The sequence below is a fragment of the Papio anubis genome, chromosome 1, assembly GCF_008728515.1.
Source record: "Papio anubis isolate 15944 chromosome 1, Panubis1.0, whole genome shotgun sequence".
In the NCBI taxonomy this organism is placed as follows: domain Eukaryota; kingdom Metazoa; phylum Chordata; class Mammalia; order Primates; family Cercopithecidae; genus Papio; species Papio anubis.
The window spans coordinates 141,900,746-141,927,764 of NC_044976.1; positions in this window are offsets into that span (position 1 = coordinate 141,900,746).

Here is a 27,019-nt window from a genome sequence, read left to right on the forward strand (position 1 = left end):
GCAGGAGCAAGTAAAGTGAGAGAAATTCGAACCTTAGAGGAAAACATGTTGAACAAAATAACCACATATGGTTTGTTCTTCAACTTGCTTTTAAAAATTAACAATATATTCTGATGATCTTTCCCAGATAAGACATAAAGATTTACCTCATTTTTATTAACAGGTATATAGTATTCCATTATGCAGCCATATCAACTTAAATATCTACTCTCCTACTGATAAATTTTACTTCCTTTAGAAAATCATATAAACTTTAAGTACCATTGGCATAACTCTGACACTTTCTGGTATTAGGTATGTGTGGATTTTGTCTTAATGTCCTTAAAACACTTCTTCTTTATGCTTTTTGCTCTCTCTGCCCATAGTTTCCTATAATGAGTATATACTACTTAGATAATATCATGAAAAAGTTATTTAAAAATAGTATTAATCTGATATTTTCTTGAGTTCTGGTTCTAATGACACTTATTGCTACTACTAATCCATTTAATATTTGATTACATATTTCATATCTTCAAATAAATAGCTTTTTTCTTGAGAACACAGAATATATATTAATAATAATAATAAAAATAACAATAACATTGACTCAGTACCTCTTTGTGGGAGTTACTTGACTTGTACGTATCATCTCATTTAATCCTCACAAAACCCCTGAAGAGTCAGTTCCCTTTTTACTAATGAGGAAAATAAAGCTCAGAGAGCTTATTTTATTTTATTTTTCTTGAGACAGAGTTTCCCTCTGTCGCCCAGGCTGGAGTGCAGTGGCGTAATCTTGGCTCACTGCAACCTCTGCCTCTTGGGTTTAAGCGATTCTCCTGTCTCAGCCTCCCAAGTAACTGGGATTACAGACATGTGCCACCATGCCCAATTAATTTTTGTATTTTTAGTAGAGACAGGGTTTCGCCATGTTGGCCAGGCTGGTCTCAAACTCCTGACCTCAGATGATCTGCCTACCTCGGCCTCCCAAAGTGCTGGGATTATAGGCGTGAGCCACTGCGCCCTGCCAGCTCAGAAAATTTAAATGGATTGTCCAACTCAGTTACAGTGGAGCCAGGATTAGAACCAAGCTGTTTTTGATTCGAGTTCCTCTGCCCTTTTCACTATTCTGTGATGCCCTCCACTTCAGAATCCAATGAAGTCCCCAACACAGGGATGGACACACAATTTATGTTTAATTAAAATGTGTTGGTTTAACTATTATCGAGGACAATAACTTCATCTAAACACAGTTGGTCAGCATACCCAAGCCAGTCTCCTCAAAGACCAATGCTATATAATATGTCCTGACGAGTGATGCTTCTTTTCTTTATATTATTAGCCACTGGATTCTCTTCAGTATTTGGCCTTGACACACATCACAACACGGAAGGAGAAAAGCAAACTGGAGAAAAGGTGAAGTGGTTTCTTGAAGCAGTAACGTATGGTGGAAGACAGAGGCCGAAGCTCAGTTGATCCCAGGGAATGAGTCCTACAGAGCTGAGATTATTGATTGCTATTGAAATGTAGGGTGCCTATTCGTTGTCACCCTTATCTAAAAGTTGTTCATTAGAATTCATAATTGCCTTGTCATAAAAGAGGGCTTGCATTTTGAACTGCTGGGCAAGCGAAAACTCTGGACTTTTTAATGTTTTTGAACAGCCTACTCCTTATGAAAGCAACCACACCTCATGGCGATCTCATCAGGTCTCTGGAAAGCAAGTCATGCACTTAGAGGCAGGTCATGCAGCAGAGTCGTGATCTTCCCTCTTTCTCCACGGTGCTCTTCTCTATGAGAGCTCTAAGTACCTTAGATATATAGTAAATCTGTCCTTAACTACAAGTTCTTACTCCACTGAATTCTAACATAAGACGATTTGCTTCCGTATACCTTTTCAATATCTAGGAGAATTTGGATTCTAGAACATGTAAATTGCGTGTCAACTCCTGTGAGGGTAATTTGGAAGAACAGGAAGCTACGTATCTGGAATAGTGACAAGGATATCGTTGACAGAGCAGAATTAAAGCCCTTTGCATGGACGTCTTAGGAAAGATAAAATCAAATGAGGGAAATGAAACCTTGGCCTTGGTACTGCATGTGCGTGAGAAGAGCCAGGAGTAGGCAAGGTCAGGTACTTTGGAATGCAGAGACAAGGAGAGGGGCTAAGGGGATAAAAGGCTAGATGTGTGGCCTGGGGTGAGACTGAATGGTGAGTCCTGGAAGTCAGGGGTTAACATAGCCATGTGTCAACCTTGGAAAAGCATTCAACATTTGGCTCATAAAAAAAAAGTGCATTGCAGTATGAGGACTGTCTGTTTAAGAAAACAATTCGAAATGGACCAACAAACTTATTTTCAAAATTAAGGAGATCATGGACCTTTTCTAGCAAGCAAGTGATGATAGCATGAAAAAATAAAGCACCTTTATTACTTATTTACAATATATAACTATTATTACTGTTGCTTATATTTTGCACTTTCTCTGCAGGTTTATTTTAGTGGATGTATAATATTTACTAGGCCTTTCATTCTCACCTTTACCTTCAATTGAAATTTCATAAATAAGATTTCAAGTCCTCTTCTACTCCCACAGTGAAAAGTTCTCCTTTCCGGGAACTTTTAGATACCCAACACCAGTGTTTAGGGAGAGCGTTCTGTTTTATGAATGACTAGTAATAACATCAAAAGGATGCAAAAACAACAACAAAAAATAGGCATGGGTACAAAAGAATAACCAAAAATGCTTATCTGCCCATATTAACTTCATTTAAAGACATTTTGAGAATGCAGCCCCTCACTTAAATGAAAAGGTAGTTTGCACTGAGCTGACACATTTAACTATAACAAAATTTGTTGTTGGGCTACTTAGATCCCCATTCTCAATTCCCTTTTCTCCTGCCTGCCTCCACTGTAAAGGCTGGAAATGACACCTGCTTACTGTCCCAGCCTCACCTGCAGTTCGGGATTCCCATATGGCAGTTTTGGCTGATGGTGAGAATGCAGGAGTTTTTAGGTTTGGGAAAGAAAGAGTGCTGGGAAGGCTTTCATTTTTTTCTTCACAAAAAGAAGAGATATAAGTCTTATTTCCCTTTCTCTCTTCTTTTTCACTTGAATGCAGATTAGATGCACAGAGCTATGATAACCATCTTGTGACCAAAAGAAAGAAAAAGACACACACACACACACACAAGAAATTAATCACAGGGATGCAGGTTGTGATGTTGCTGGGCTGTGTAACCACAGTCAGCAGCTGCTGATCTCTAGGCTTCTTTTCACAGGAGAAGAGTAAACTTGTAGTCTTTTAAACACATTATTAGAAAACTTCCTGTTACTTGAAGCTAGAAGCATTCCTAACTGATCCATAGTACTGTAATTTTCTTATTTCCTCATTGGCAAACATGAGTCTGTTCATGGAATCGTATTAGCAATTGGTAGTGCCTATGGGGAGTGTATATTGTTCCAGCCTTGTCTTTAATTCTTATGGATTCCCAAGTCATATTTCTTTTTTCTTTTTTCTTTTTTTTTTTTTTTTTGAGACAGACTCTTGCTCTGTCACCCAGGCTGTTGTGCAGTGGCATGATCTCAGCTCACTGCAACTTCCACCTCCTGCCTCAGCTTCCCAAGTAGCTGGGAATTCAGGTGCGCACCACCATGCCTGACTAATTTTTGTATTTTTAGTAGAGACGGGTTTTCACTATGTTGCCCAGGCTGGTCTCGAATGCCTGACCTTAAGTGATCCACCTACCTTGGCCTCCCAAAGTGCTGGGATTACAGGCCCAAGTCATATTTCAAGAATCACAGTATTTTAAACTGATATCCATATTATATATCCATACTATAGGCTGTTTTATCTACCTAAAATCATTTCTCTGTGTTTTATATTGAAGGAGACAAAGATATTTTGTGAAAGTCAGGGAAAAATCTATGTCAAGAGTTTTTATAGCTTCATTAATACTTGAGGGTAACCGTGCATTTGTCATCATACCTAAAAACTTCCATGCAAGGTGGTAGGCAGAGTTCGAAATCCATTAAGTGGGCTTTCCTTCCATTCCTTCCATCCATTTGTCCATTTATTTCCATTATATTCCATTCCTTCCCTAATTCCTGTCCCCATGCCTTTTATATCCTCCATCCACCCTGTCTTCCTGCCTTCATGCCTTCCTTCCTCCCTCTTTCCCTCCTTCCCTCCCTCCCCCTTCCCTCCCCCAACCTACCTACCTACCTACTCCCTCCCTCCCTCCCTCCTTCCTTCCCTTCCCTTCCTTCTTCCTTCCTTCCTTGCTTCCTTCCTTCCTTCCTTCCTTCCTATTTTAACTCCACATCTTTCAACTTTTGTGCTTAGCTATCTGTTTCAGTAAGTTTATTATAAACCACATTTTTTTGAGAAGTAAAAGCTTTAAAAGAAGATTAAATGATTGTCTCTTTGAGAATCAGGTCTTGAGTTTCTCTCACCCATTTAGGCGACTTCTACTTTTTCCTCAGGTGAAACAATGAATTTCTATTTTGCTGTCACATTTTGGATGTGGAATCTGACTTTAGAGAAAGGACCCCAGGTTTTTGAGTCTTGGGCAGGTCTTTTCAGCCTGGGCTTTCTTTTCTCCCTCTGTCAAATAAGGAAGGTGGGCTGAATGATCTCCTTCCCAGCACGTCCACCCTAGGATTCCATGGTTCATGCTGTGAGCTTCCTGGCCTTATTCTTGAGAGTCTTGAGTGTTTCTTGTTCTTCTGCTGTGGTATCCTTCTCTGTTTGTACAGCTGTGGCACATGATGAGTGTTTTGATTTTATTCTTGGCTAACTGTATTTCCCTTTAGCTTCCTTCTGATTTGTTTGTTTGTCTAAAGATTTTTTTCTCTTAAATTCTTTGCCTGTGTTCTTGCATTGATTCTTTCTGGATTCATATCCCCATTGTAGTTCCATCACACAGGACCTCTTTGTGCCCCCAGTGTCAGGAGATAGGCCTAAGGTCTGTTTTGAAGGCTACTTGTGTTCTTTCAGGACCTGCTCTTCCCACGAGATAGCTGGGCCCATGGAAACAGGAACCTTGCCAAAACTGGTTTTTCTTTCCTTTGCTACATGGTTTTGGCATTTGTTCCATTGTATTCCATTTCTCCTCTTTGGTTTTCTTTCTTTTTTCTCATTTTGCATAAATCTAGTAAGCTTGTAACTACTTTCTATGGATTACATTTAAGCTTTAAATATCCAACATTCTATATTCTCTCTATGGGTAGAAAACAGCCTAGTGTGGGGTCATATTCTCAAAACAGAACCTGTGTATGGGAGATGAGTTCTAGGTGATACCTGACTGAATGTCTTTTCTTTGAATATTATGTACTTATTTTAATGTTTACGGAAATATAGCTATCACATCAAACTTGTTAATTTCAGTTGTGCTATAAAAACCTCCCCCTTTAATACATTTACTGACATAGCAAAAGCCTAATTTAAAAGAAATTCTGAAATAATGCTAATTAGCGTGGATCGAACACTTACTACAGTGCATGCATTACATATATTAATTCATTTAATCCTCAAAACAACCCTGAGGTAGGTACTACTGTTTAACCCCATTTTAAACGTAAGGAAACAGGCATAGGTCAAGTCAGTTGGCCAAGGTCACAAAGCTAGTAAGAGGCAGCACCAGGACTGGAACTTAGCTGGGGTGACTTCAGACCTATGTTCTACCCACTGAACCATGATCTTAAGAAATCCTGTATATAGTACATGATTTTGGAATAAATAATGAAGATAGTATTCGAATGATTGAAGTTTAGAAAGAACTTATGTAACGGAAAGCACTTGGGTTTGGAGTTAGGCAAACCTTAAATGCTAGACTGTTAACTGGTCAATTATGTGTTTCTAGACACAGCACTTAATCTCTATTAAAATGATGGAAAAAATGTAAAATGCCCATCTCAAGTTTTTTTTTTTTTTTTTTTTTTTTTTTTGAGATGGAATCTTGCTCTGTCACCCAGGCTAGAGTGCAATAGTGCAATCTCGGCTCACTGCAACCTCTGCCTCCCAGGTTTTAGCAATTTGCTGTCTCAGCCTACTGAGCTGCTGCAGCTACAGGCGTGTGCCACCACACCTGGTTAATTTTTGTCTTTTGAGTAGAGACGGGACTTCATCATGTTGGCTAGGCTGGTCTCGAACTCCAGAACTCAAGTGAGCCTCCTGCTTCAGCCTCCCAAAGTGCTGGATGTTTATCTTATTTTATTTTTTGAGATGGAATCTCACTCTGTCACCCCGGGGGAGTGCAGTGGCACAATCTCGGCTCACTGTAACCTCTGTCTTGTGGGTTCAAGCTGTTCTCCTGCCTCAGCCTTCAGAGTAGCTGGGATTACAGGCATATGCCACTATGCCCAGCTATGTATTTTTAGTGGAGAAGGGGTTTTACCATGTTGGCCAGGCTGGTCTTGAACTCCTGACCTCAAGTGACCCACTCACCTCTGCCTCCCAAAGTGCTAGGATTATAGGCAGGAGCCACTGTGCCCAGCCCCTATTGTAAGTTTTAACACATATGAATTCCCTCTTCTTTTTGTGACTCTCAGTCTTTTCATCTGTTAAAAAATCAGGATCCGTGAATATTGAGAGGTTTAGAAAAAGTTATGGTTGTCAATATATAGTAGGTGTCTACCAAAAATACACATGAATGTCTTCCATTTTGCTGGCCTCTCATAGTTCGTATTTTGACATTTAGGACCTCCAAGTGCTTTAAGAAAAGATCACTGTCTCCTGTTTCCCACCAGTGACCAAAATAGGGTCAGCCTGGCGAATTTCTTTGATGCCAGTTTCCCCACTGTGGGGAAGAGCACAAAGTATCGAATAACCACAGCCAGGAAGACAACACATTTCTTGTGTGAAGCTGAACTGAGAGGAAGGGGGTTGTATCTCCATCAGAAAAGAAACAGGGGTGGGTTACCTTTTAGGGTTCACATGGATAACTTCTGAATTGGTTTGGTCACTATGTGGGTCATCATAAAGTAAGGTTGTGACCTGCAAGATGTGACTGTGGGTGAGGACAGCTGTGGTTCAAAATGGGAAATGCCTACAGCAGCATTCTAGTGGTAAAACATTTCCAGATTTTACAACTTTGAACTTATTATCCCATAAATAATAATATAAATGACTCCAGACTGTTTATCCGAAAGTGATTACAATGAAGTTTGACAAAGAAGGCTGTTTCATTCTCCACAAATGATTAAACCTCTGTGACGAACACATGGACAATTGCATTTTAAAGACAGGGGTTGATTAGTTAAGAATTTTGAAAATAGCCAGATGCTCTGATCTAATGACTGAAACAAAATTTCATGCATCTTAGTTGAAAGGGCTTTTTTATAAGCCCACCTCCTCCTCCATGAATGTACGTGCCAGCTTTTTGTTTTTTGGTTTTTTAAAAAAATAATTCCACATTCTTCTTGACTTCTTCCATGATGTAGGGAATGCAGAATTAGAGACCAAAGCTCTACACTCAAGTTTCTGCCCTTTCATTTAAGGTTGTTGGGTGACCTTATTTGTGATATTTATGAAACCATTCTGGACCTGAGTTTTTTTTAATCCATAAAAGGAAGGGGTGAGATCTGCCCCTGCCCGCCTTGCAGGTTAAGGTGGGGGTTATCAGGTAAGATACTGTATCTAAAAGCGTTTTAAAAACTGTGAAGAGCCATACCATGCAGTGTTGTTATTCTCTATGTCTTCTAACCAGATGCCAGGTCATTTTCCCCTTTCAAGTTCCATGTGCCTTTCCTGATCTCTTCCCTAAAGCTTATCTCCAAAATCTTACAGTAGTCAAGAGTCTGGGAGATTCCGCTGTCCAATTTAAGCCTTGATGGCTCCTTGTTTGTTAATTTTTTGTTTTGTTTTGTAAACACAACATGAAATCTCATTAATTTTGGGGCAAGCTAGTGAAAAGCTACAGGGAAAAAAAGGGTAATTCAAAATGCTGGCACACTATCTCATTATGTTTTTCCATTACAGCAAGAGTTTTAAGTGCCTATCATATGTACTCACCAATATTAGATGAAATGCAAAAGAAACCTTCAGTGGATCTTTAGTCCACTGTGTATATGTGTATGTATATTGGTGGTGGTGGGGGTGGGGTGGGGAGGAGAGATGCTCAAAATGCAAGAAGCAAAACTAAAACAGACGCTCTTACCTGAGAGTTCATGGGCTCCATAAGGGTCCACAGATGGTCTTTCAAGGGGTCCTTGAAAGCATGTGTCAAGATTTGTGCATATGTGCATGTGTATATTTTCTGCAGAGAGGACCCATAGCTCTCATCAGGTTTTCAAAGGATCTGTAATTTAAAACAATAACAACTTAAGAACCAAGACAGAGAACATGGCCAAGCTGCAAATAGTCTGTCTAAATGGCATGTAGATTATTTACATGGTGAGCTCAGTCAGAAAAAGCTTTTGAAAGAATGGTTAAGTCAGGTCCCGAGTCAGGAAAAGTTTCTGCTGGGTCTGCTTGTATGTGTAGATATGACTAATTTATTAAATATAACAAATCATTACAGTAAGAAGCTGTAACATCTGGCACTTCACTAATTGGGAAAGCTTTATAAAATTGCACTGGAGTCCAGGGGCAGTGGCTCATGCTTGTAATCCCGGCACTTTGGGAGATCAAGGCGGGTGGATCGCTTGAGCTCAGGAGTTCAGCCTGGGCAACATCGTGAGACTCCGTCTCTACAAAAAATACAAAAATTACTTGGTCATGGTGATATGCATCTGTAGTCCCAGCTACTTGGGAAGCTGAGGCAGGAGGATCGCTTGAGCCTGTGAGGTGGAGGTTGCGTTGAGCCAAGATGGCACCACTGCACTTCAGCCTGGGTGCTACAGCAAGACCCTTTCTCCAAAAAAAAAAAAAGAAAGAAAGAAAACTGCATTAGTCATAACTCCTAATTTTACTGTTTAACCTAGTTATCAGACTTTGTTTCTAATATGTTTTGAAACTTCCTTGAATAAATGCAAAATTCAAATGAACTTCTTCTGTATATAATTTTGGGGAAGCAACATAAAGCATGAAGGTGAAAAAAAGTGGGACTTCTGGCCAGCTAACCTCCTTTCCCCATATCTGCCAATTTACAGTATGGGTAACCTTTTTTTTCCTAGTGATTCCACATTCTCAACTATTTCATCATATGAAACATATGTTTATTGAGTTCCTATTTTGTAAAAGCCCCCAAGTCTGGAGTTTAAAAGTGGTCTGTGACCACGTCACAGAATCTGTGGCCAAGTTCTCTGACTGGGGAATCAGGAGGCAACAGGAACCATGGAATGAGCTCAGGAGGCCCTCCATGCAAGGTTCAAATCCCACCTCTGACATTTTGTCACAGGGAGGTAGTGGTGGTAAGTTTTTAATGAAACTTAGCCTAGATCTCCCATGAACACAATGGGAATTTGATTTTTTGCTTCCTTCATGTGCTGAGTAAATTTCATCTCATTTTGGCTTGCCTATTAGGTTGAGCAAGTTACCTCATCTCAGATTTCTTAGTATGTAAAATGGGATCAAGAGATCTATTAGCATAGGAGGAGAAACATCTTCAGGTCAAAGAGGAGAGGGTGAGGAAAGAGGTGGGTGCATGGGTAGCTGATGGAAAGGAAGTTAAGAGAGTGTCCATTTAGTGAGTATTACTGCTCCAAGCACTTCACGAAAATAGTAGTGAGTCATTGTGTTTATATTAAATTGGTGTTCTTATTACCCATCCTTCCATCCTCCCCCAATTTTAGTTGAGAAAGCTGAGGCCAGAGATGTAAGTAATTTGCTTAAAACAACATGTATGAAGTGGCAGAACCAGGAAACAAACCCAGGTATTCAGATGCCAAAATCTACTCTTAAGTGTATGAACTGGATCAACTCTTCTACATATGTTATGCAAATAATATAGTTTAAAAAATTACAGGCTGGTTGTGGTGGCTCATACCTGTAATCCCAGCACTTTGGGAGGCTGAGGCAGGAGGATGGTTTGAGCCCAAAAGTTGGAGACCAGTCTGGGTAACATAGCGAGACCCCGTCTCTACAAAAAGTAAAAAAAACTTTGCTGGGCATGGTGGAGTGCGCCTGTAGTCCCAACTACTCAGGGGCTGAGGTGGGAGGATAATTTCAGCCTTGATGTCGAGCCTGGGTGACAGAGTGAGATGGTGTTGAAAAAAAAATTACACTGATTTAAAATAAATTAATACATAATACATTTTCTATTTGCTTTCCAAGTATTTAGAGTGTTTTAATTTTACCTTCCTTATCAATTTTATCACAAGATGGATTTAGCATGAAAGAAGTCAGCAAAATGATGGGATTTTTATATAATATCTTGTTAGATGTTTGAACTTGTCTTAAACTTTGGTTTTATAATCTGATGGAAGGAAATCTTGTCTTTGTTTCTGAGAAAAATTTCTATGAATTTTATGTTTGGGATTAAAGATTTTGCTTTGCATACCCAGAGACTAAAGTTCTCCTTGTGCTATATTGCTGAAAACTCCTAACCTTACTTCTCATGTATTTGATTTTTCTAAACTCTCGGAAGGCTCTCAAATATCTAATATAGCACCAGTTTCATGCCCTCAATATTAGCACTCAGAGATGAACCACAATCAATTCAAGAATGAATCTGATTACTGAAACATTAAAATCTAAGCATCAGTTTCCTTTTTTTAAGAGCGTTTCCTAAGATAAATATAAAGTATTTTCTAGGCTTAGTATATATGCAGCCCTTAGTTTACATTCTTCTACATCAATGATCCAACTATCAGTTGTGAAAAATAGCATTTCCTGAGTGGGTTCCAAGATGGCCGAATAGGAACAGCTCCAGTCTACAGCTCCCAGCAGGAGCGACACAGAAGACGGGTGATTTCTGCATTTCCAACTGAGGTACTGGGTTCATCTCACTGGAGCTTGTTGGACAGTGGGTGAAGCTCACAGAGTGTGAGATGAAGCAGGGTGGAGCATCACCTCACCCAGGAAGCGCAAGGGGTTGGAGATATCTCTTTCCTAGCCAAGGGAAACCATGACAGATGGTACCTGAAAAATCGGGACACTCCCACCCTAATACTGTGCTTTTCCAATGGTCTTAGCAAACAGCACACCAGGAGATTATATCTCGTGCCTGGCTTGGAGGGTCCCATGCTCACAGAGCCTTGCTCACTGCTAGCATAGCAGTCTGAGATTGAACTGCAAGGCAGCAGCAAGGCTGGGGGAGGGGCATCTGCCATTGCTGAGGCTTGAGTAGGTAAACAAAGTGGCTGGAAGCTCGAATTGGGTGGAGCCCACCACAGCTCAAGGAGGCCTGCTGTCTCTCTAGACTCCACCTCGGGGGCAGGGCATAGCTGACCAACAGGCAGGAGAAACTTCTGCAGACTTAAACATCCCTGTCTGGCAGCTTTGAAGAGAGCAGTGGTTCTCCCCACATGGAATTTGAGATCTGAGAATGGACAGACTGCCTCCTCAAGTGGGTCCCTGACCCCCAAGTAGGCTAACTGGGAGACACCTCTCAGTAGGGGTCAACTGACACTTCATACAGCCAGGTGTCCCTCTGAGACAAAGCTTCCAGAGGAAGGAACAGGCAGCAATATTTGCTGTTCTGCAATATTTGCTGTTCTGCAGCCTCCGCTGGTGATACCCAGGCAAACAGGGTCTGGAGTGGAACTCCAACAAACTACAACAGTCCTGCAGCTGAGGGTCCTGACTATTAGAAGGAAAACTAACAAACAGAAAGGACATCCACACCAAAATCCCATCTGTACGTCACCATGATCAAAAACCAGAGGTAGATACAACCACAAAGATGGAGAGAAACCAGAGCAGAAAAGCTGAAAATGCTAAAATTCAGAGCGCCTCTTCTCCAAAGGAGCGCAGCTCCTCACCAGCAATGGAGCAAAGCTAGATGGAGAATGACTTTGAAGAGTTGACAAAAGTAGGTTTCAGATGATTGGTAATAACAAACTTCTCTGAGCTAAAGGAGGATGTTCGAACCCATCGCAAAGAAGCTAAAAACCTTGAAAAAAGATTAGGTGAATGGCTAACTAGAATAAACAGCATAGAGAAGATCTAAAACGACCTGATGGAGCTGAAAACCATGGAACGAGAACTACTTGACACATGCACATGCTTCAGTAGCTGATTTGATCAAGTAGAAGAAAGGGTATCAGTGACTGAAGATCAAATGAATGAAATGAAGCAAGAAGAGAAGTTTAGAGGAAAAAAATTAAAAAGAAATGAACAAAGCCTCCAAGAAATATGGCACTATGTGAAAAGACCAAATCTACATCTGATTGGTGTACCTGAAAATGACAGGGAGAATGGAACCAAGTTGGAAAACACTCTTCAGGATATCATCCAGGAGAACTTCCCCAACCTAGAAAAGGCAGGTCAACATTCAAATTCAGGAAATACAGAGAATACCACAAAGATACTCCTCGAGAAGAGCAACTCCAAGACACATAATTGTCAAACTCACCAAAGTTGAAATGAAGGAAAAAAATGTTAAGGGCAGCCAGAGAGGAAGGTCAGGTTACCCACAAAGGGAAGCCCATCAGACTAACAGCAGATCTCTTGGCAGAAACTCTACAAGCCAGAAGAGAGTGGAAGCCAATATTTGACATTCTTAAGGAAAAGAATTTTTAACCCCTAATTTCATATCCAGCCAAACTAAGCTTCATAAGTGAAGGAGAAATAAAATCCTTTACAGACAAACAAATGCTGAGAGATTTTGTCACCACCAGGCCTGCCTTACAAGACCTCCTGAAGGAAGTACTAAACATGGAAAGGAACAACCGGTACCAGTCACTGCAAAAACATCCCAATTTGTAAAGACAATTGATGCAAGGAAGAAACTGCATCAACTAATGAGCAAAATAACCCACGAACATAATAACAGGATCAAATTCACACATAACAATATTAACTTTAAATGTAAATGAGCTAAATGCTCCAATTAAAAGACACAGACTGGCAAATTGGATAAAGAGTCAAGACCCATCAGTGTGCTGTATTCAGGAGACCCATCTCATGTGCAGAGACACACATAGGCTCAAAATAAAGGGATGGAGAAAGATCTACCAAACAAACGGAAAACAACAAAAAAGCAGGGGTTGCAACCCTAGTCTCTGATAAAACAGACTTTAAACCAACAAAGATCAAAAGAGACAAAGAAGGCCATTACATAATGGTGAAGGGATCAATTCAACAAGAAGAGCTAGCTATCCTAAATATATATGCACCCAATACAGGAGCACCCAGATTCAAAAAGCAAGTCCTTAGAGACCTACCAAGAGACTTAGACTCCCATACAATAATAATGGGAGACTTTAACACCCCACTGTCAACATTAGACAGATCAATGAGACAGAAAATTAACAAGGATGTCCAGGAATTTAACTCAGCTTGGCAACAAGCAGGTCTAATAGACATCTACAGAACTCTTCACCCCAAATCAACAGAATACACATTCTTCTCAGCACCACATCACACTTATTCCAAAATTGACCACATAGTTAGAAGTAAAGCACTCCTCAGCAAGTGTAAAAGAACAGAAATTATAACAAACTGACTCTCAGACCACAGTGCAATCAAATTAGAACTCAGGATAAAGAAACTCCACTCAAAACCACTCAACCAAATGGAAACTGAACAACTTGCTCCTGAATGGCTACTGGGTAAATAATGAAGTGAAGGCAGAAATAAAGATGTTCTTTGAAACCAATGAGAACAAAGACACAACATACCAGAATCTCTGGGACACATTGAAAGCTGTGTGTAGAGGGAAATTTATAGTACTAAATGCCCACAAGAGAAAGCAGGAAAGATCTAAAATTGAAACCCTAACATCACAATTAAAAGAGAAGCAAGAAGAAACACATTCAAAAACTAGCAGAAGGCAAGAAATAACTAAGATCAGAGCAGAACGGAAGGAGATAGAGACATAAAAAAACCTTCAAAAAAATCAATGAATTCAGAAGTTGGTTTTTTGAAAAGAGCAACAAAATTGATAGACTGCTAGCAAGACTAATAAACAAGAAAAGAGAGAAGAATCAAATAGATGCAATAAAAAATGATAAAGGGGATATCACCACCGATCCCACAGAAATACAAACTACCATCAGAGAATACTATAAACACCTCTATGCAAATAAACTAGAAAATCTAGAAGAAATGGATAAATTCCTGGACACATACACTCTCCCAAGACTAAACCAGGAAGTTGGATCTCTGCATAGACCAATAACAGGCTCTGAAATTGAGGCAATAATTAATAGCCTACCAACCAAAAAAAGTCCAGGACCAGAAGGATTCACAGCTGAATTCTACCAGCGGTACAAAGAGGAGCTGGTACCATTCCTTCTGAAACTATTCCAATCAATAGAAAAAGAGGGAATCCTCCCTAACTCACTTTATGAGGCCAGCATCATCTTGATACCAAAGCCTGACAAAGACCCAACAAAAAAAGAGAATTTTAGACCAACATCCCTGATGAACATCGATGCAAAAATCTTCAATAAAATACTGGCAAACTGAATCCAGCAGCACAGCAAAAAGCTTATCCACCATGATCAAGTGGGCTTCATCCCTGGGATGCAAGGTTGGTTCAACATACACAAATCAATAAACATAATCCAGCATATAAACAGAACCAAAGACAAAACCACATGAGTATCTCAATCAATGCAGAAAAGACCTTTGACAAAATTCAGCAGCCCTTCATGCTAAAAACTCTCAATAAACTAAGTATTGATGGAATGTATCTCAAAATAATAAGAGCTATTTATGACAAACTCACAGCCAATATCATACTGAATGGGCAAAAACTGGAAGCATTCCCTTTGAAAACTGGCACAAGACAGGAATGCCGTCTCTCACCACTCCTACTCAACATAGTGTTGTAAGTTGTGACCAGGGCAATCAGGCAGGAGAAAGAAATAAAGCGTATTCAATTAGGAAAAGAGGAAGTCAAATTGTCCCTGTTTGCAGATGACGTGATTGTATATTTAGAAAACCCCATCGTCTCAGCCCAAAATCTCCTCAAGCTGATAACCAACTTCAGCAAAGTCTCAGGATACAAAATCAATGTGCAAAAATCACAAGCATTCCAATACACAATTAACAGACAAACAGAGCGCCAAATCATGAGTGAACTCCCATTCACAAATGCTTCAAAGAGAATAAAATACCTAGGAATCCAACTGACAAGGGACAGGAAGAACCTCTTCAAGGACAATTACAAACCACTGCTAAACAAAATAAAACAGGACACAAACAAATGGAACAACATTCCATGCTCATGGATAGGAATAATCAGTATCGTGAAAATGGCCATACTGCCCAAGGTAATTTATAGATTGAATGCTATCCCCATCAAACTACCAATGACTTTCTTCACAGAATTGGAAAAACTACTTTAAAGTTCATATGGAACCAAAAAAGAGCCTGCATTGCCAAGACAATCATAAGCCAAAAGAACAAAGCTGGAGGCATTACTCTACCTAACTTGAAACGATACTACAAGGCAAACAAAACAGCATGATACTGGTACCAAAACAGAGATATAGACCAATGGAACAGGATAGAGCCCTCCAAAATGATACCACACATCTATAACCATCTGATCTTTGACAAACCTGACAAAAACAAGAAATGGGGAAAGGATTCCCTATTTAATAAATGGGACTGGGAAAACTGGCTAGCCATATGTAGAAAGCTGAAACTGGATTCCTTCCTTACACCTTACACAAAAATTAATTCAAGATAGATTAAAGACTTAAATGTTAGACCTAAAACCATAAAAACCCTAGAAGAAAACCTATGCAATACTATTCGGGACATAGGCATGGGCAAGGACTTCATGACTAAAACACCAAAAGCAATGGCAACAAAAGCCGAAATAGACAAATGGGACCTAATTAAACTAAAGAGCTTCTTCACAGCAAAAGAAACTACCATCAGAGTGAACAGGCAACCTACAGAATGGGAGAAATTTTATTACAATCTACCCATCTGACAAATGACTAATATCCAGAATCTACAAAGAACTTAAACAAATTTACAAGAAAAAATCAAACAACCCCATCAAAAAGTGGGCAAAAGATATGAACAGACACTTCTCAAAAGAAGACATTTATGCAGCCAAAAGACACATGAAAAAATGCTTATCATCACTGGCCATCAGAGAAATACAAATCAAAACCACAATGAGATACCATCTCATACCAGTTAGAATGATGATCATTAAAATGTCAGGAAACAACAGGTGCTGGAGAGGATGTGGAGAAAGAGGAACACTTTTACACTGTTGGTGGTACTGTAAACTAGTTCAACCATTGTGGAAGACAGTGTGGCAATTCCTCAAGGATCTAGAACTAGAAATACCATTTGGCCCAGCCATCCCATTACTGGGTATATACCCAAAGGATTATAAATCATGCTGCTATAAAGACACAGGCACACATATATTTATTGCAGCACTACTCACAATAGCAAAGGCCTGAACCAACCCAGATGTCCATCAGTGACAGACTGGATTAAGAAAATGTGGCACATATACACCATGGAATACTATGCAGCCATACAAAGGATGAGTTCATGTCCTTTGCAGGGACATGGATGCAGCTGGAAACCATCATTCTGAGAAAACTGTTGCAAGGACAGAAAACCAAACACATGTTCTCACTCATAGGTGGCAATTGAACTATGAGAACACTTGGACACAGGGTGGGGAACATTACACACTAGGACCTGTCGTGGGGTGGTGGTAGGAGGGAGGGATAGCATTAGGAGATACACCTAATGTAAATGACGAGTTAATGGGTGCAGCACACCAACATGGCACATGTATACATATGTAACAAACCTGCACATTGTGCACATGTACCCTAGAACTTAAAGTATAATTTAAAAAAGAAAGAAAAACAGGGTTTCCCAAGATTGTTCATAATACTTTTGTATTTGATAAAGGAACGTAGGAAGAAAGATAGAAAAACAACAGCAACAAAAAAGTTCCTCAGAGTTGGAGGAAAGTTATGCCACTTGCTCACAGCGTATCACTTTCAATGTAAACTTCTCTGGAAGGAATCTTTCCAATTAAGAACATGGCAGAGATTGCTGGTTATTCCTCTGTGTACATTCCTTTTTTCTTCTTCTTGATATAACCCTGAATATTAGCTGGGCATATGGATACTCAGAATGAAATCTATGTCCCAGTCTTTCTTGAAGCTAGATGTGGTCTTGTGACAATTTTGTAAAATGGAACGTAAATAGTAGTGCAAATTCTTCCCCGTTCCTTACAGCCTGGCTGGCTAGAATACAAAAGTAATGGCTGGAACACAGGGGAAAGTGAAGAAATGTGGTCACTTTGCAATCAAGAAACTACAGTCATTCTAAATGTATCTGCTAAAAGTATCTTTTCTTATTTGATGCTTACCTTTTCATTGTTTTAATGGTGTATTTTGATAAACAGAAGTTCTTAATTTTAATTAATCCAATTTATTAGGTTCCCTCCTTTTATAGGGTGGATGTTTATTGTGTACTGCTTAAGCATTTTCCTGTCCCCAAATCATGGAGATTTGCCTATGATATTTTCAAAAGATTTGTTTACCATTCACATTTAGATATATAATTCACCTAGAATTAATATATGAACATAGTGTGAGGTTGGGTCAGGTTTCATCTATTTTCTAATATGACTAACCAGTTGACCCAGAACCATTTATTGAAAAGACACCCCACTACTCTCTAGTGCTGTCTTTGTCGTAAGTTGTGTCCATATGTACATAGGTCTATTTGTTTAGCCTTGTGTCAGTACTACACTGTCTTCATTACTATAGCCTTATAATAAGTCTTTACTTTTTTTCTTTTTTTTGAAAATTTTTATTTTCAGTTGAGGGGGTACATGTGCAGGTTTGTTACATGAGTAAATTGCATGTCACCGAGGTTTAGTGCATGAATGATCCTATTACTCAAGTAGTGAGCATAATACTCAGTAGGTAGTTTTCCAACCCTCATTTACTACTCATTTAGTAGTCTCCAGTGTCTGTTGTTCCCACATTTATGCCCATGTGTACTCAATGTTTAGTTCCCACCTATGAGTGAGAACATGCGATATTTGGTTTTCTGTTCTTTTGTTAATTTATTCAGGATGATGGCCTCCAGCTTCATCCATGTTGCTGGAAAGGACATGATCTCATTTTTTATGGCTGCATAGTGTTCCATGGTGTATATGTACCACATTTTCTTTATCTAGTCCACCACTGATGGGCATCTAGGTTGATTCCATGTCTTTGCTATTGTGAATAGCACTGTGATGGACAGAAGACTGCATGCATCTTTTTGGTTATGTCTATATCAGATTAGTCAGCAGTCATTTTCTTTGAGAACTTAAATATATCATTCCTTTGTCTTTTATCTTTTGTTGTTTCTGTTGAAATGTCAGCTGTTCTGCCTTTCTGAAGACAATCTTTTCATTGCTTTTCTTTCCTTTTCTTTATATCTTCAAAGATTCTTTTTGAGATATCCCCATTGTCTTTGGTCTTCCACAGGTGTATACTATATACACCCAGTGCGTATTTCTCTTTATTTTTTCTATTTGAGGTTTGCAGGTTTTGAATCAGTCATTTGCTATTTTTTTAAATCAGCTATTATGTCTTCAAGTATTGCTTCTTTTCCATTCTCCTTCTTCTTTCCTTCTAGGTATATTCATATGTTAAATCTTCTCACTGTGCTTTTCATATATCCTATCATCTATTTCCCATCTCTTTATCTTTCCATGCTTTATTTTGAATATTTTCTTATGATTTATCTTCCAACTCATTACTAATCTTTTCAAGTGTATGTAAAAGCTGTTATACTCAGTCATCAAGTTTTCAATTTTAATTATTTTACTTTTTAGTTTTTCAATTTTCATTTGTTTCTTCGGGTACGTGCATACATATTTTTCTCAGTTCTCTGCTGAAGTTTTCATGTCTTTTATCTTCTTGAACTTGTAAACTTACTTATTTTAAAGACTATCTCTGAAACTATAATAACTGAAGTACTTGTTGATATTTACATACTCTGGTTTTTTCCTTCTTGGTTTTTATTCATATCGCATTGTCTTCCTGTTTGTCTGCTTATTTTTGATTGTGTGCTTCATAGTGTTTGGAAAAAATTTTTTTTGTATAAATAATTTGAGGCTAGACTGATATTATTTTATCGCAGAAAAAATATAATTTTGCTTTTCCCAGTTATCCAGGGGTCACTAACAATACTGGATCATCTCAATCCAGTGTTACAGACTGAGAGGATTCATAGCTGAATTGCCCTTCTGTAAGAATCTATTTACATCTGGTTTACACTTACTTCAAAATGGATCCTGTCAAGATTCTAATCTAATGCAAGGGATGTTTATCAGGTTCCCCTGTTGGCAAACTCTCACTCCAATACCTGTCCCCCTAAAACCGCAAGAATTTCAAAAGTGACACGAAACTTCCTAGGAGTTCTTAGGAACAAGCAGTCCCAAACACTGGGCTTACTTTCCTGCACCTTCTCATCCCCATCTCCTGAAGTGGTAATTCTGCATTTGCTTGATAGTTCTCTATTGCTGCTAATCATATTTAAATTTCTGTTTTTCTAGTTGTCCTCAGCTGAAGAGTTGACCGGAATGTCCTGGTTTGCGTTTGCTGGAAGCAAAGGTCCTCTTAGGCATTTAAATAATATCTTAAGGCATGCTCCTTCTCTCACACTTTCCCTACTACTGGAAGTTAGATAATTCCCTTTCAAAATGTTCCTGAACTTCAGTTGTCTGTGAAAGTGTTTGCTGGTAATCTGTTTAGAAAATTGACTTGGCTATTCTTGAATCTTTATACTATCAAATACATTTTTGTATCTGTTTACAGGTTTTCATACGCAAAGATATCCTGTGGGATTTTGATAGAAATGGCATTGAATTTTCATGTGAGTAGGAGATGGAAGATTGGCTTTCTGAAAACGTGGCGGAGACAGAGATCGCTTTGTAGCAAGGTTCTATGCTGCAGTTTTGGTAGATTTTCATGGAAGCCCAGTCTAGGGCTGTTTCTTGAGCCCTTCTATTGATTCTATGAACAGCTTTCACTGTTTTTTGTTTTGCATATTTGTATATTTACCTTTTATTCCTATGAAATAAGAAAGAAATAAAAATTATTTAAATTACCATATCAATTTAGATTAAAAATTCTTATCTGTTAGTATAAATACATGTCACCCAACTATTATTGCTTATGTGGAAATCATTTTAATTTTTCAAATTTTAGTAAGAATACTTAACATGACATCTACCCTCTCAACAAATATTTAAGTGTACAATACCGTATAGATAACTATAGGCATGATACTGTACAACAGATATCCAGAACTCAATCATCTTGCATAACAAACTTTATACCTGTTACAGAGCAACTCTATTTCTCTCTCACCCAGTCCTTGAGAACTACTATTCTATTCTCTGTTTCTATGTGTTTGACTATTTTTAGATACCTCATGTTAGTGGAATCATGAAGTATTTGTTCTACTGTGACTGGTTTATTTCACTTAGCATATATAATGTCCTCAAGGTTCATCCATGTTGTTGCACATGGCAGAATTTCTTTCCTTTTTAAGGGTGAATACTATGACCTTGTATGTCTATACCACATTTAAAAAACCCATATTCATTCATCCATTTACATTTAGGTTGTTTCCACATCTTGACCATTCTGAATAATGCTGCGATAAACATGGGAGTGCAAATATCTCTTCAAGATCTTGATTTCATTTCTTTTGGATAAATACCCAGAAGTGATTGCTGAATCATATAGTAGTTTTATTTTTATTTTATTTTTTTGAGAAACCTCTATACTATTTTCCATGGCAGCAGCATCATTTTGTATTCCCACCAACAAAATGCAAGGGTCCCAGTTTCTCTATGCCCTCATCAATGCATGTTATTTATTTATTTTTAAATAGCCATTCTAATGGATGTGAGGTGATACCTGCTGTGCTTTGAATTTGCCTGATGATTAGTGGTGTTGAGTGCCCTTTCATATACATATTGGTCATTTGTATGTCTTTTTTTGGAGAAATGTTCATTTTAAATTGGTTTTTTTTTGCTAGAATTGAAGGAGTTCCTTATATATTTTGAAATTAAACCCTCATCGGATATATGGCTTACAGATATTTTCTCCCATTCCGTAGACTGTATTTCACTCTGTTAATTGTCCCCTTTGCTGTGCAGAAACTTTTTAGTTCAGTATGACTCATCTTGTCCATTCTTGCTTTTGTTGTGTGTACTTTTAATGTCACATCCAAGAAATCATTGCCAAGATCACTGTCATGAGGTTTTCCCCTATATTTTCTTATAGGGGTTTTACATTTTTAGATATTACATGTAATTTTTTAGTCTACTTTGAATTGATTCTTGTGTATGGTATAAATTAAGGTTCCAATTTTATTCTTTTGCATGTGGATATCCAGTTTTCCCAACACTATTTATTTATTTATTTGAGACAGGCTCTTGCTCTATCACCCAGGCTGAAGTGCGGTGGTGCAAACATGGCTCACTGCAGCCTTTACTTCCCAGGCTCAAGTCAATCCTCCCACCTCAGCCTCCTCGGTAGCTTGGATCACTGGCCTGGGCCACCACATCTGGCTAACTTCTGCATTTTTTGTAGAGACAGGGTCTCACCATGTTGCCTAGGCTGGTCTTGAACTCATGGGCTCAAGTGATCCATCAGTCTCAGTCTCCCAAAGTCCTGGGAATACAGACATGAGCCATTGTGCCTGGCCCCGATACCATTTGTTGAAGATACTGTTCTTTCCCCATTGTGTATTCTTGGCATGGTCAATTGATCATAAATGAATGGATTTTTTCTAGGCTTTGTATTTATTTCTAGGCTCTGTATTCTGTTTCATTATTCTATGTGCCTGTGTTTATGCCACTGTCATCCTTTTTAAATTACTGTAGCTTTATAATATATTTTTGGGAAAAAAAAGCATGATGCTTCCAGCTTTGCTCTTTTTCAAGATTGTTTTGGCTATCTGGAGTCCTTTGTGGATCCGTAGGAGTTAGGATTGTTTTTTCTATTTCAAAATGCCACTGGCATTTTGATAGGGATTGCATTGAATCTGTAGGTCAGTTTGGATAGTATGGCCATTTTAACAACATTAAGTTTCCAGTCCATGAACTAGGCATGTTTTTCCATTTATTTGTGTCTTCTTTAATTTCTTTTATTATTGTTTTGTGGTTTTCAGTGTACAAATCTTTCACTTTGTTAAGCTGTTAAGCATATTTTTTCCCTTTTGATGCTATTATAAATAGGATTATTTTCTTAATTTCCTTTTTACATAGTTCATTGTTAGTGTGTAGAATGCAACTGACTTTTATATATTGATATCGTATCTTGCAACTTTACTGAATTTGTCTTAGTTCTAACAGTTTCTGTGTGTGTGTGTCTATATTCTTTAGAGTTTTCTATGTATAAGATCAAGTCATCAGCAAACAGAGATAATTTTACTTCTTTCTCTCTGATTTGGATGCTTATTTCTTTCTCTTGTCCAATTTCTCTGGCTGGAACTTCCAGTACTGTGTTGAAAAGAAATAGCTAGACTAGACTGGGCATCCTTGTCTTGTTCCTAATCTTAGGGGGAAAACTTTTCAATTTTTCACCATTGAGTATAAGGTTAACTGACTTTTCACATATAATTTTTTTTTTATGTTGAAGTCTCCTTCTATTCTAGTTTGTTGAGAGTTTTTATCATGAAAGGGTGTTGAATTTTGCCGAATGCTCTTTCTATATCTATTGACATGATCGTGTGGTTTTTACCCCTCATTCTGTTTATGTGGTATATTACACTAATTTTTGTATGTTGAAATACTTTGCATTCCAGGGAAAAATTTGAATTGATTATGGTGTAGGATCCTTTTAATGTGCTGTTTAGTGTAGTTTGCTAATATTTTGTTTTGTTTCCTTTTGTTTGAGACAGGGTCTTGCCTGTTGCCCAGGCTGGAGCATAGGGGTGTGATCATAGCTCACTGTCACCTCAAACTTCTGGGCTCAAGTGATCCTCCTGCCTCAGCCTCCTGAGTAGCTGGGACTACAGGTACATGCCACCAAGCCTTGCTAATTTTTAATTTTTTTGTGTGGAGACAGGGTCTTGTTATGTTGCCAGGGTTGGTTTCAAATTCCTGGTCTCAAGCAATCCTTCAGCTTCAGCCTCCCAAAGTGCTGGGATTACAGGCATGAGCCACCACAACTGGCCTTTGCTAATATTTTGCTGAGGATTTTTGTATTTATGTTTATCAGGGGTATTGGTCTGTAGGTTCCTTTTTTTTTTTTTGTAATATCTTTGTCTGGCTTTGGCATTAGGGTAATACTGACTTCAAAAGAGTTCGAAAGTTTTCTCCCCTCTTCAATTTTTTTAGAAGAGATTGAGAAGAATTGGTGTTAAATTTTCTTTAAATGTCTGGTATAATTTACCAGTGAAGTCATCCGGTCTTGGACTTTTCTTTGTTGAGAGGTTTTTGATTATTGATTCAATCTCCTGACTGGTTATAGGTCTGTTCAAATTTTCAGTTTCTTCGTTATTCAGTCTTGTTAGGGTGTATGTTTCTAAGAATTTATCAATTTCTTGTAAGTTATCCAATTTGTTGGTGTATAATTGCTCATAGTAGTCTCTTACTCTTTTTAATTCTGTGGCATTAGTTGTAATGACTGCTCTTCCATTTTTTATCTGAGTTTTCTCTTTTTTTTCTCTTAGCCTAGCTAAAGGTTTGTCAATTTTATTGATGTTTTTCAAAAAAGTGTTGCTGATTTTTAAAAATTATCTATTTTATTTATGCTCTAATCTTTATTTTTCCCTTTCTTCTGCTGAAATTGAACTTAGTCTGTTCTCCTAGTTCTTTGAGGTTGGTTTGTTAGTTTGAGACTTTTCCTTTTTATTAATGTAGGGGTTTATTGCCAAAACTTTCCTCTTGGTAATGCATTTTTTGCTGCATCCTGTAAGTTTTGGTACATTTTGTTTTATGTCCATTTGTTTCAAGATGTTTTCTAATTTCCCTTTGATTTCTCTTTTGACCCACTGGATATTCAAGAATGTGTTGCTTAATTTCCACATATCTGTGGAGTTTCTAGCTTTCCTTTTGCTGTTGTTTCTAGTTTCATTCATTGTGGTTGAAGAAGATACTTGGTATGATTACAGTCTTCTTAAGTTTGTTCTACATATGTCTGTTAGGTCCATTTTATCTATAATGTTCTTCAAATTTGCTGTTTCCTTATTGTTTTTCTGCCTGGATGTTCTATCCATTATTGAAAGTGGGGTATTTAAGTCTCCTATTATTACTGCATTTGTGTCTATTTCTCTTTCAGTTCTGTCAATGTTTGCTTTATATATTTAGGTGCTGTGATGTTGGGGATGGATATATTTATAATTGTCATGTCTTCCTGGGTCAATTGACCCTTTTATGATGAAATAATGTCTTTCTATATCTCTTGTGATAGTTTTTGACATTATGTAATAATAAATGTCAACTGACCAGGAAGACATGACAATTATAAATTATAGTTTATGAAATATCTGTTGCTTGAGTTTGGTTAGATTCATTTGTAAAATTGTCTAGGGCCTATACCCTTTTGGTGTGGGATAGGAGCAGATTTTTGAATGACTTTTTAGTTTCCTTAATGGCTATTGGTATATTCAGGTTTTCTATTTATTTTTACTTTTGAGTCAATTATGGTAATTTATATTTTTTAGGCATTTGTATATTTCATTTTCCAAATTTATTTTAGTAAACTTGTTCACAGTGTACTCATGTTTTTAAATCTCTACCGATGTATAGTTACCAGCGCCTTTGTTCTCATATTGCTTATTTTGCCTTCTCTTTTTTGCTGTTGTGATTTATTGCAGATTGTTTTACGAGACTTTTCAAAGAATAAACTTCTATTTTCATTGTTTGACTCTTCTTTTTTGTTTATTTAATAGTACTGTTTTGGCCATGTTAAGGTTTGTATGCCTGCTTGACATCCAAGTGGAGATTTTAAGTAGGCAGTTGGATATCCAAGTCTGGAGCTTACAGAAGAAGTCAGAGATGGTGACATAAATTATGAGAATGATCAGCATAGAAATATTATTGAAAACTATTGGGCTAGAGGAGATCACCCAGGAAATAATGTGGATCAGTGCTTCTCAAAACTGTCTGTGGGGAAGGACCAGTTTTATTTTTCTAATCCAATCTGATGCAAACCAATACTTTGTAAAATACAATGGTATAAATCATTATAAAAATGAAATATAAACTATTAAAAAAACTATCAAATTCAAGCCTAATTTTTTATTCTTAGATACAAGACCATAAACATATACTGTCAAATTGCGATTAGAACTTTCTAAAGGCTTAGTCAGTTTCTGTATTTCTGTCATTGCAGTCTGGTAACAAACAGTTAATGGACTGACACTGGCATGCATACCAAGGCTTTGAGTGACACTGTGTGCATGGAAAAGAGAAGAGAATCAAGGACGGAGCCCTGGGGCACTCTGACCTTTGGCGATCTGGTAGTTGGGGGAGGAGCCAACAAAAAAGCTGGAGGAAGAGCAGCCATGAGGTAGGAGGAGAACCAGGCAAGTTTACAGTCAGGGAGGGATGGCGAGCATAGTGTTTCTAGGAGGAGGCAGTGGTCAGACGTTTCAAATGCTACTGAGTGGATTGGGTTGGGTAATACAAGGACAAAGCATTGATCATTGACTTTGTCAATATTTGACAAATATTAGGGATGAAAGTCCCTTTAGAATGACTTGGAGAGAGGATGAGAAGGGAGAAAGTAGAGCCAAGTACAGACAGCTTTTTCTAAAAGTTTTACTCTGGTGGAGATTAGAAAAATAGGGCTACGATTGGAAGAAGATATGGGGTCAAGAGAAGGCATTTTGTTTAAAAAACACAAGGGATAAATATTGTATGATTCCGTTTATGTGAGGTCCTTAGATTGGTCAAATTCATAGAGGCAGAAAGTAGTATGGTGGTTGCCAGGGGCTGGGAAAGGAGGGAATGAAGAGTTAGTGTTTAAAGGGTCTTCAGTTTTGGTTTGGGAAGATGAAAAACAAAATGGATGGTGGTGATGATTGTGCAACAATAGGAATGTGCTTAATGCCACAGAATTGTACATCTAGAAATGGTTAAAGGGTTAAAATGGTAATATCATAAATTTTATGTTACATACACTTTACTACAATAAAAGACATATTATATATGAAATATTAAGTGATACTTTTATGTGGATGGAAATAATTCAGTAGAAAAGAAACTGATGGTGCAGGTGACCCCAATTCAGAAGCAGTTTTACTTCAGTGGCTTTCATGTTGGGAAATTACAGTCTGAGTCTCAGTCTGTGAACAGGGTCTGGTGGTGGGTGCATCTTCATCTGTTTTCCAAAAAAGCAGCTTGTTTCTCGTGGTAACTCCGGCCTTCATTCTTGTGTGTGCAAACCAGGCTGGTGGCTTTATGTAAAAAACCTGGTTTGGGTTAGTTCCTTTCTTCCTGAGAAAGTTGAAATTCCACTACCCATTGTCTGCTGTGTGTATTGAATTGAGGCTTGAGTCTTTGCAGACTTATTATGCAGAACTAAAGGTAATAAAAGGTAATAATTAATATTAGTTGAGTAAACTGTATACCAGGTACCTTACACTTACCCCCCATAAAGCTTCACAAGAGCCCTACGAAGTAGGTGTTTTTATTAGTATGACCAGTTTACAGATGTGGAAACTGAGGCACAGCGATGTTAAGTAATTTGCCTATCGTCATACATTCAGAACATAGGAAGTGGCAGCTTTGGGATTTGAACTAACGCAGCCTTACTTCAGAACTCCAGTTTACACAGAGGGTAGATACAGAAGTGTGAATTCATCATAACGTCAGCACTATGTTTACATTGTGGGTAGTGGATTTTGTTTTAGCAAAATATGATTTATCATATTAAAGTAATGTCATTCGCTTAATTTTTTTGTTGGCATTACATTTTTAAATGTGTTTCTTTTTAGAGCTATAAATGATCTAAAATATATAACCTAATTTTA